Source organism: Arachis duranensis, chromosome 6, assembly GCF_000817695.3.
Source record: "Arachis duranensis cultivar V14167 chromosome 6, aradu.V14167.gnm2.J7QH, whole genome shotgun sequence".
Classification (NCBI taxonomy): Eukaryota; Viridiplantae; Streptophyta; class Magnoliopsida; order Fabales; family Fabaceae; genus Arachis; species Arachis duranensis.
The window spans coordinates 29,619,227-29,630,196 of record NC_029777.3 but is presented as its reverse complement, the minus strand read 5'-3'; positions in this window follow the sequence as shown (position 1 = coordinate 29,630,196).

Sequence of the window (10,970 nt, the reverse complement as noted above, 5' to 3'; positions counted from 1 at the left end):
GTTTTATCATGCTTTTTTATGGATATTTATAGTACTTTGACTTATGCACTGCTGTTTAGCACTTTTGGTATATATATTAGTTGCTTCTAGTTATCTTTAGTATTGCACTTTCATTTTGGTATATATATATATAAACATATTGCATTTTATATTGCTTGGTATATAGTATAGATATGGATTGTGATTGTATGATGTGAATAGCTTATGCCTAGTTTATGAATTTTGGACTTTCTATTGAACTGATTTGAGAACTGTTTTTAAACTTGCTTGAATGATTTCTTCTTAGAATATAGAAGAGTAAATAACAAATACCTTATGAGTTTTTGAGCTTATATTGAGTGGTTACATATTTTTAACCACTAATTTTGTTCATTGAGTATTATATCTCTTCTGTGATTGTAATCTTGATTTTGCTTGATTCTTTATTTCCTATGATTGATGTTTTGAATTGCATTGAGCATAATTGAGGCCATCTTTGTTATAAACTTACTTTTCCCACATAGCCCACCCTTTGCATCTACCATTGTCAACCCCTTTTGAGCTTTATTTACCCCATTGTTCTTGATTTTAGCACATCACAACCATAAGCAGAAAACCATAAATTACCTTAGATTGTATCCTTGATTAGCTTAGGTTGAAGGAGTGTTTTACAATTAAGTGTGGGGGAATCCTTTGGGAAACTTTGGTAGTAAAAGAAAATGTTTGATTTGAGTATTCATTGAAAATTTTGGAAAATGGGAACATTCATGTATGAACTAATTAGACAATATGCAAATCTAATTAAATAAAAAAAACTCTTCATTATAAAAAGGGTGCAAAGTCACCCTTAAGAGTAAACAAGTGAATAAAAGAATTGCATATGGGATTTCTTTGTGAAAAGCATACATGAGTGCTGACGTGGCGGAAATTCACCGATTAAGAGTTTATAGAGAAAACAGTGTTACAACTATAGCTTTTAACCAATGAGGATTTCGCGTATCAATTTAAAAGAGTTGTCACAAAATTTAGAAATAAAATACTGGGAGTATGAATCACAGGTCGTCTCCCAACGAGTTGCAGAGAATGCTATTTTATTAATCAAAAGTTTTCCGAGAGATTTTGAAAGTTGAATGGCAAAAAATAAACAATTGTAAATTAGTGCAAGGAAAATAAAAAGGAATTTATATTATTCAAAATAAAAAGCCTTGATTGGGGGATTGATTAATTGGAAGTTCTATCTTTGTTGGGATATCTTAAGTGTAGTATCAAAAAGGTAGTTGTTTTCACTTAATTAACCCTTACTAAATAAAGGAAAGTCAAGTGATTGAGCTAACTCTTATTCGCAACTCCTAGTCCTCTCCCTTGAGAAGGTCTAGCATTAGTAAATATAGAACTAGCCAACAACTTCCGGTTTAACCATCACTTAAGCCTTCCAACTCAAGTGTCTCCTTTTAATCAACCCCCACGTCAAGTTGGGGATTTACTCCATTGACATGAATAAAACGCTCACAGAAATAATAGAAGAAGACATGATAAATCAAATAGAATAAGGATTGAAAATTGATGAAAGGGAAAAGAAATAAACTGTATTAATAAATCCAAAATGCAACATAATTATCTGAGTAGGATTAATAAACAACTAAAGGAGTAAAGGAATAAGGAAACAAACTAGAATAGTAACTTCAACGGAGGTAATGACTCTTCAATATCTAAAATCCAAAGCAAAAGCATAAAACTAATAAACTATGAATGTAAAGAAAACCTAGAGAAAGAGTGATTCTCTCTAGATTCAGATCTAAAATCCTAAAACTACACTAATGAGAATGTGTGTTGAGTCTCTGCATGTTCCCTAGCTCTTTTCTGTGTTTCTGGGCCAAAAACTGGGTCAAAACTCGGCCTGAAATCGCCCCTAGCATTTTCTGTTATTTCTACAGATCGCGCATGTCACTCGTACGCGTCATTCACGCGTGCGCGTCGCTGGTCATCTTGGCGTATCATGCGTACGCATGAGGACGCGCACGCGTCCTTGTGTAAATTCTAATCCTCACGTACGCATCAGGCATGCGCACGCGTTACTGCAAATTTCTTCATATCGCGCGCACGCGTGCTCCACGCGTCTGCATCAGTGCTTGCTGGTTATCTCCTTGGTTTCTTGTGTTCCTTCCATTTTTGCAAGCTTTATCTCCATTCTCTAAGCCATTCCTGCCCTATAAAGCCTGAAACATTTAACACACGGATCACGGCATCAAATGGTATAAGGGAAAATTAAAATACACAAATTAAAGACTCTAGGAAGCAAGTTTTCAATCATAGAATAACACTAGGAAGGAATTGTAAAATCATGCAAATCATATGGATAAGTGGGCACAGATTTGATAAAACCACTCAACTAAACGTAAGATAAACCATAAAATAGTGGTTTATCAACCTCCCCACACTTAAGCATTAGCATGTCCTCATGCTTAGCTCAAGGAGATAAAATAAACAAGTAGGGAAAAGTAAGACTCATGCAATGCAATGCAACCTATGTATATGAATACAACTATATGCTAAGATGATTTTGTCTACTTGGTTAAAAGTAAATAAGTTTTTCAAGACAAACATAAACCAAATTCCACTAATTTAATTCATACAGTAAAGACAAGTAAACTTCTAAGAAGACAGCTCATGAAAGCAGGGAACATAGAACTAAGCATTGAACCTTTACTGATGGTGTAGGTGCACTCTAATCACTCAAGTGTATAGGGTAATCACTCTATTCTTCTTTAGTCATGCTTTCTAAACCTTGTTCTTCACCTAACTAATCAACAAGTGTTCAATGTACCAATGCAAACATCATGAGGTCTTTTCAAGGTTGTAATGGGTCCAAAGTAAGGTAAGGACATATGTATGGCTAAGTGAGCTATAAATTGAATCCTTGACTAACATAAGCTCTCTCATAAACACACACACACACACACACTCTATATAACTTCTAAATTTATGCCTAGCTACCCATAATTTCCCACTTTTGCATTACATACTCGTGCATTAACCTTTCTTTTGATTTGTATCACATGTGCATTGATCTTTTCATCAACTTAACATTGGGGTAATTTTGTCCCCTTATTTACTTATTTACTTAATTATTTGAAATTTTTTTAGAGGGAAATAAACATAACTTATCAATGCACATGGATTTTCAATTTTCCTGGTCTCACACGAGTAGGTACCCAAATTCTCAATATTTAATCAAAATGAAAACACAACAAATTCCCTTATTAACCCATGTTCCCACAATTTCCCCACACTTAGTTGATACACAATCTCTAACTTACGCTAACCAAAGATTAATTTAGGGTGATTAATTTGTTTTTTCTACTTAGGGCTAGTGATGTGGTAAAATATAGAACAAGGGGGATTAAAAAGGTTCAAAGTGGCTAACAGAGGTAATTAAGAGGGTAGGCTTATTTGGGATAAGTGAGCTGATACAAATTAATAGCCTCAATCATATGCATACATTTAAATACACTAAACATTGGACATCTAGGATGGAACAAAATATAGATTACAATCATAGAGAAGTAAACACACAAGAATAAAATTTTATGGTTAAATAATGTAACCATGTAATTAAGCTCAAATCTCACGGGTTGTGTTTTCTTTAGCTATCATTTTATGTTCCAAATACAACTTCAAACAAGTTTTAACAAAAATATTTTAATTTAAATTAGTGAAATTTTTCAAAAATAGGGTCTTAAAAAGAAACTTATTATTTTTCAACCAATTAGAACATGCATGCAAATACCTATTACTATGCAATTTATCCTATTCTAACAAAAGAAAAATAAATATCCTATTAGTGCTTAAGAAAGAGAATTTACCTCCGAAAGTCAAGTACTGACCGACCTCTCCACACTTAAAGCTTGGCACCGTCCTTGGTGCCATCAGTCAAGAACAAAAGGGGGGCTGGTAGTAGTGTCTCCACAAGCGGGACCGTCATGGCTCCCTGTGCTGGTAAATGAAGTGGAGTTCGGATCTTCCTCGGGTTAGTGGTTGCCAACAAACAGCTCCTTGAGGTATGTAAATCGGCACTGGTTACGGCGCTCTCTTCGCTTTCCTTACCGGTTTAGCTGGTCTAATCTCTCAAGTATCTGATGGAGCAGTTGGTTTGTTGGAGGTGCTTATGATGTGGAAGGAGAAGGAATATCTCCGGCCGGTTCTGCAGGCCAGCTAGTTGTGGCTATTGGAGGTCTGATGTACTTCCCGTTAGGGACGTACTGATCATCCCGTGGAATCATGGCCTTGGTGTCCCCAGCTCTGTAGGAGACTCCGGCTGTTGAGACAAGATCTGAAACCAAGGCAGGAAAAGGTAAGTTCCTCGCAATCTGCACGTGTCCCATAGCATGCCGAATGTGTCTTGGTAAATTGAGAGGCTGGTCTGTAAGGATACACCAGAGTAGAACAGCCATGTCTACAGTGAAGGAGGACTCGTGAGTGCTCGAAAAAATATAGTGGGACATAATCTGTGCCCACACTCGAGCCTCTAAGGTAAGGGCTGAAGCTAATATCCCTTTAGGTCAGGAACGATGGTATCTATAGATCCATCTGCTGCCAGGTTGTGCTATAACTCTAAGAACGGCGTCCTAGTCAAATTTGTATGTCTAGCGTTGGACAGAGGCTTCTTGAAATGCGTCCAATCCTTCAAGGGTAGAGGGAAGATCTAAAGGTCGCTGAATGGCCTCTTCAAGTTTGGGGACTTGCTTCTGACGGATGTAGACATGTTACAGTATTGGCATGTGAAAATTGGAGTAGAATTCAACTACCCATGATAGGTTAACCTGCTGTGGCTGTCTTCGTAAGAATCCCCATTGTATTCGCTCAATGTGGGGTTCAACAAATTCAACAATGTGGGTCAGGAGGATGAGTAGGTACTCATTGTTATAGTTCCGCTCAGCCAGTATGGGGAACATCTGCTCACAGTAGCGGTTAGTGAACCGTGCAGTGTCCCTTACTTGAAAGGCTTTCTCTTTTTCATCGACCTTGATGACCCTCTTGATTTGCTTTGTTGAAGGCTTTACTATTGTTGACAAAGGTTCCGCGGCTAGTGCTCTTTTTATTCCTTTCCTTGCTGGTGGTTTGGGATTAGCTTTCTCTTTACCCTTCTTGGTGGCCATCCTTAAAAAGGAAAAAGAAAGTAACATGTAAAGCTAAGGGTTTGAGCAAGGAAGAGAGCAGTGCAAGTGATAATCATTGCATGGTAAAGAAGGATGTCGTTAGCACATGGTTGCGACTACATGTGATAAGTTCATCAATGGAAATATAGAAAGTGCATGTTATGGCAAGTAGATGCAAGGTGTTTATTGGCATGCCGGCAAAGGCATGAGTAGCATAGATCAAGCATTAATGGCCCAATTTGATTATCAAGTGTTTCAAACTAACAATCTATTTGTATTGACAATTATATTTAATCAATAATATATGAAAAAGGGTTTTGTGAAAAACAGGCATTAAAGTAGTAGGATAGAATGATTTAAAAAGAATGCATAATGCCATACGGGTTTTTTCACAAACACTTAGCATGCGTGGTAAATATGTTATTGAAAGCATTTAAATTGAACATGCAAGAAACCCTTTTAAGAAGTAATATTAATTGTCAAGAAATTCCTCAATACACTCACAAGCAAAATATAGAAGAAAACAATCACCCAATTAAATTTTTAACACCAATCAAAAGAGAAAAAAGAAAGAAATAAAAAGAAAACATAGATAATGAAAGTAAAAAGAAAAAAGAAGAAGAGAACATAAATAAAAAATAATAATGGAAAAGTAAAAAGAAAAGAAGAAAAGAAAAGAACCTTGATGATGAGTGTGAAAAAAGAGGGAGAATGTAAAAAGTAAGAGGGAATAAAGAAGAAAGAAAGTGGAGGAAAGAAGTAAGGATGGATATGAAAGAATTAGGATTAGGGAAGAAAAGATAGGAATTCTAGCGCTGATATGGATAAACTGTGCGGTGCAGGCGACGCGGACGCGTGGAGCACGCGTTCGCGTGGGTAGTGATATTTTCATGTGACGTGCACGCGTGACCTGAATTATGCTTTTGGCGCGAAAGCAGCTTCGCGCGCGCACAACTCTCGGTTTCATACGCACATTGCCAAAATTTAGGATGACGCGTGCGCGTGAGGGACGCGCACGCATTAATGGCCTTATTTTGAAAAATTACGTGAACGCGTGGGTGACGCGTACACGTGATGGGGTTTGTGCTTCCAGCATAATTCCAGCCCCACTCCATCATAACTCTCTGCCTTACACCTATTTACGTCGAGGTCGTAGGGTCACGCATGCGCGTGAGTGACGCGGACGTGTGGAAGGCTGAATTTGCAAGTGACGCGGACACGTCAGGGACGCGTTCACGTGGGCACGCCTCTAGCCAAGCTCCCGCGTAACTCTCTGCTTCTTTTCTTCTTTGTTTTGAAAGCACATATGACACTTGTGTGTCAGCGACGCTTGCGCGTCGCGTGCTTTTTTTTATGCAGAATGCGAATGCAAATGCAGACTATGTGCGGAGATTATGAGAAGAGTCATTGAGAAAAATAAAGTAGAAAATGAAAAAAAATAAAACTAAGACTGAAACAGAACGATCACACCCTGGTGGGTTGTCTCCCACCTAACACTTTGCTTTTACACTTAAGTTGGACGGTCTTTAGGCTCATTCAGCTTCTGTTGGTGGGTCTTCCAGGAGGAAGACCTCTAGCTCTTTGTGATCCTTCATCTTCTCAACATGAAAAAGCTTTAGGTGGTGTCCATTAACCTTAATGAATTTGGAGCTAGAAGGGTGACATAGGTGAAAAACTCCGTATGGCTCTGCCTTTTCTACTCTGTAGGGGCCTTCCCATCTTGATCTCAGTTTGCGAAGCATAAGCCTCAGTCTAGAGTTATAAAGAAGAACTAACTTCCCTGGTCTGAATTCTCTCCTTTTTATATGCTTGTCATGGACAGCCTTTATCTTTTCCTTATGTCGCCTGGAGTTGTCATATGTTTCTAGGCGAAGGTTCTCTAATTCTGCTAGTTGTAGCTTCCTTTAAGCACCAGTTTCCTCAAAATTCATGTTGCATTTCTTTACAGACCAGAAGGCCTTGTGTTCCACTTCTACTAGAAGGTGGCAAGCCTTTCCGTACACTAATTGAAAGGGGCACATCCCAATGAGTGTCTTGTACGCTGTTCGATATGCGCAGTGCGCATCCTGTAACCTGGCACTCCAGTCCTTCCTATGAGGCTTTACTATCTTCTCCAGAATGCATTTAATCTCTCTGTTAGATACTTCTGCTTGCCCATTAGTCTAGGGATGATAAGCTGTTGCTACTCTGTGAACAATCTCGTGCTTCTTTAGTAATCCTGTTAGTCTCCTGTTACAAAAGTGAGTGCCTTGATCGCTCACGATTGCTCGTGGTGATCCAAAGCGATAGATAATATGGTTTCTAAAAAAGGAGACAACAGTGTTAGCGTCATCAGTACGGGTAGAAATTGCTTCCACCCATTTAGAGACATAATCTACAGCTAACAGTATATAAAGGTAACCACTAGAGTTTGGAAATGGACCCATAAAGTCAATGCCTCAAACATAAAAAATTTCATAGAAAGCATAATCTGTTGAGGCATCTCGTCCCTCTTGGACATATTACTAAACCTTTGGCATGGGGAACAAGATTTACAAAAGATAACAGCATCTCTAAAAAGGGTAGGCCACCAGAATCCGTAGTCTAAAATTTTTCTAGCTGTTCTTTGAGGGCCAAAATGTCCACCACTTTCAGAGGAGTGGCAGGCCTCTAAAATGGAATGGAATTCTGATTAAGGCACACTCTTCTAATTACATGGTCAGCACCACACCTCCATAAATATGAATCATCCCAAATATAGTATTTGGACTCGCTTTTTAGCTTGTCTCTTTGATGCTTAGTAAAATTGGGAGGGAAAGTATGGCTAACTAGATAATTAGCTACGGGTGCATACCAAGGAGCTACTTCAGATACTGCATGCAAGCTATCAAATGGAAAAGCATCATTGATAGGAGTGGAGTCATGCTTGATGTGCTCAAGGCGACTCAAGTAGTCCGCTACTAAATTCTAAGAACCACTCCTATCTTTAATTTCTAAATCAAATTCTTGTAGCAACAGTATCCAATATATTAGCCTTGGTTTGGACTCCTTTTTAGCTAATAAGTATTTTAGAGCTGTGTGGTTCGAGTACACTACTACCTTAGTACCAAGTAAATAGGCTTTGAATTTATCCAGAGCAAAAACAATAGCAAGAAGCTCCTTTTCAGTAGTAGTGTAATTAGATTGAGCAGCGTCTAAGGTCTTAGACGCATAAGCTATTACGAAAGGATCCTTACCTTCGCGCTGAGCCAGCGCCGCTCCTACCACATGGTTGGAAGCATCACACATAATCTCAAAGGGCTGGCTCCAGTCTGGTCCTCTCACAATTGGAGCTTGAGTCAAGGCGATCTTCAGCTTATCAAACGCTTCCATGCAGTCCTCACTCAACTCAAATTCAACATCCTTCTATAGCAGTCTAGATAGAGGTAAAGCTACCTTACTGAAGTCCTTGATAAATCTCCGATAAAACCCCGCATGACCAAGGAACGAACGGACTTCCCTCACAGAGGAGGGGTAAGGCAGGCTAGAAATGGCATTTACCTTTGCTGGATCTATAGAAATACCAGTATTAGAGATAACGTGTCCTAGAACAATGCTTTGTTTGACCATAAAATAACACTTTTCAAACAAGGTTTGATTTAACACACCTGTCCAATACTCTAGATAAACTATCCAAGCAAAGGCTAAAGAAATCACCGTATGCGCTAAAATCATCCAAAAAAACTTCTATACAATTCTCAATAGGATCAGAGAAAAGACTCATCATGCACCTTTGGAAAGTAGCTAGTCCATTGCACAAGCCAAAAGGCATTCTCTTGTAAGCATAAGTTCCAAAGGGACATGTAAAAATAGTCTTTTCCTGATCCTTAGGAGCTATATGTATCTGAAAATAACCTGTGTAACCATCTAAAAAGCAGTAATGTGATTTACCTGATAGGCAATCAAGCATTAGATCAATAAATGGCAAAGGGTAATGATCCTTGCGAGTGGCTTGGTTAAGGCGCCTGTAGTCTGGTGCATGAAATTGTGATCTCTAATAATGGCATTCAACTTGGTATGCGCATCTACTAACTCAGCACTTTCTTCACAACTTCGCACAACTAACCAGCAAGTGCACTGGGTCGTCCAAGTAATAAACCTTACGTGAGTAAGGGTTGATCCCACGGAGATTGTTGGTATGAAGCAAGCTATGGTCATCTTGTAAATCTCAGTTAGGCAGATTTAAATGATTATAATGGTTTTCGAAATTAATAATAAATAAAATATAAAATAAGGATAGAAATACTTATGTAAATCATTGGTGAGAATTTCAGACAAGTGTATGGAGATGCTTTGTCCCTGTTGGATCTCTGCTTTTCTACTGCCTTCCTTCAATCCTTCTTACTCCTTTTCATGGCAGCTGTATGTAGGGCATCACCGTTGTCAATGGCTACATCCCATCCTCTCAGTGAAAATGGTCCAAATGCTCTGTCACAGCACGACTAATCATCTGTCGGTTCTCGATCATGTCAAAATAAAATCCATTGATTCTTTTGCGTTTGTCATCATGCTCAACAATCGTGAGTTTGAAGCTCGTCACAGCCATTCAATCCCTGAATATTACTCGGAATACCACAGACAAGGTTTAGACTTTCCGGATTCTCATGAATGCCGCCATCAATTCTAGCTTATACCACGAAGATTCTAATTAAGGAATCCAAGAGATATACGTTCGGTCTAAGGTAGAACGGAAGTGGTTGTCAGTCACGCATTCATAGGTGAGAATGATAATGAGTGTCACGTTTCATTACATTCATCATGTTGAAGTGCAACGAATATCTTAGAACAGGAATAAACTGAATTGAATAGAAAATAGTAGTAATTGCATTAAAACTCGAGGTACAGCAGAGCTCCACACCCTTAATATATGGTGTGTAGAAACTCCACCGTTGAAAATACATAAGTGATAGTGGTCCAGGCATGGCCGAATGGCCAGCCCCCAAAAATGTGATATGAATTCGAAAATAGGGAGAAGGACCTGGTCTAAGGACTAGGCGTCCAAAGATGTGGTCAAAAGACACTAGTACAATAGTAAAAAGTTCTATTTATACTAAAACTAGCTACTAGGGTTACAGAGATAAGTGATTGATGCAGAAATCCACTTCCAGGGCCCACTTGGTGTGTGCTTGGGTTGAGCTTGAGCTTTACACATGCAAAGGCTTCTTTTGGAGTTAAACGCAAAGTTGTAACGTGTTTTTGGCGTTTAACTCTGGTTCGTGACGTGTTTCTGGCATTTGACTCCAGAATGCAGCATGCCATTTATTGCTATATAAAGTTTGGACTATTATATATTGCTGAAAAGCTCTGGATGTCTTCTTTCCAAAGCCATTGAAAGTGTTCCATTTGGAGTTCTGTAGCTCCAGAAAATCCACTTCGAGTGCAGGGATGTCCGAATCCAACAGCATCAATAGTCCTTTGTCAGCCTTCTTATCAGAGTTTTGCTTAGGTCCCTCAATTTCAGCCAGAAAGTACCTGAAATCACAGAAAAATACACAAACTCATAGTAAAGTCCAAAAATGTAAATTTAGCATAAAACTAATGAAAACATCCCTAAAAGTAGCTAGATCCTACTAAAAACTACCTAAAAACAATGCCAAAAAGCATATAAATTATCCACTCATCACAACACCAAACTTAAATTGTTGCTTGTCCACTCATCACAACACCAAACTTAAATTGTTGCTTGTCCCCAAGCAATTGAAAATCAAATAGGATAAAAAAAAAGAGAACATACTATAAATATCAAAATATCAATGAATATTAGTTCTAATTAGATGAGCGGGACTTGTAGCTTTTTGCTTCTGAATAGTTTTGGCA